Source organism: Meleagris gallopavo, unplaced genomic scaffold (assembly GCF_000146605.3).
Source record: "Meleagris gallopavo isolate NT-WF06-2002-E0010 breed Aviagen turkey brand Nicholas breeding stock unplaced genomic scaffold, Turkey_5.1 ChrUn_random_7180001880383, whole genome shotgun sequence".
Taxonomy (NCBI): Eukaryota; Metazoa; Chordata; class Aves; order Galliformes; family Phasianidae; genus Meleagris; species Meleagris gallopavo.
In genome coordinates this window covers 2,772-3,268 of record NW_011144620.1, presented here as the reverse complement: position 1 = coordinate 3,268, position 497 = coordinate 2,772, and positions in this window count along the sequence as shown.

Genomic DNA, 497 nt, shown 5'->3' with positions numbered 1-497 from the left:
GAAGAATAATTACCGGCTCGAGTTGCGGTCATTGCGGGAAGGCCGAGCCCGGAGCTCCCAGCCTTTGGCTTCTCTCCCCGCCCCGCCCCGACGGGGCGTCCCGCACCCAAACTGCGGGACCCGCGGCTGCCTTCGGGCTGTGCGGAGCGGCCTCACCGCGGGACGCAGAGCCGGGATCGGCTCCGCGGCCGCGTTTCTCTCCGCACCGCATCCTCTCGGCAGCGGGATTATAAAATAATCATAAATAATAAACAATAATATAGAGAGATAAATATATATCTATAAAAGCGATAGCCGGAGGCGACGCGCGCCGTTATTAACTTCTGTTTGATCAGTGTAATTGCGCCGATCGCGGCCGGACATGATGATTAATTACAGTTTAATTAATGTGGCCGTGACCAACCCACCCAGGGCGGGGATGCGGAGCCGGGGGGGCCCTTCCACGCCGGAGGGACCGAAGGCCACCGGAGCGGTACCCCCATTCCTACGGCCTCCGG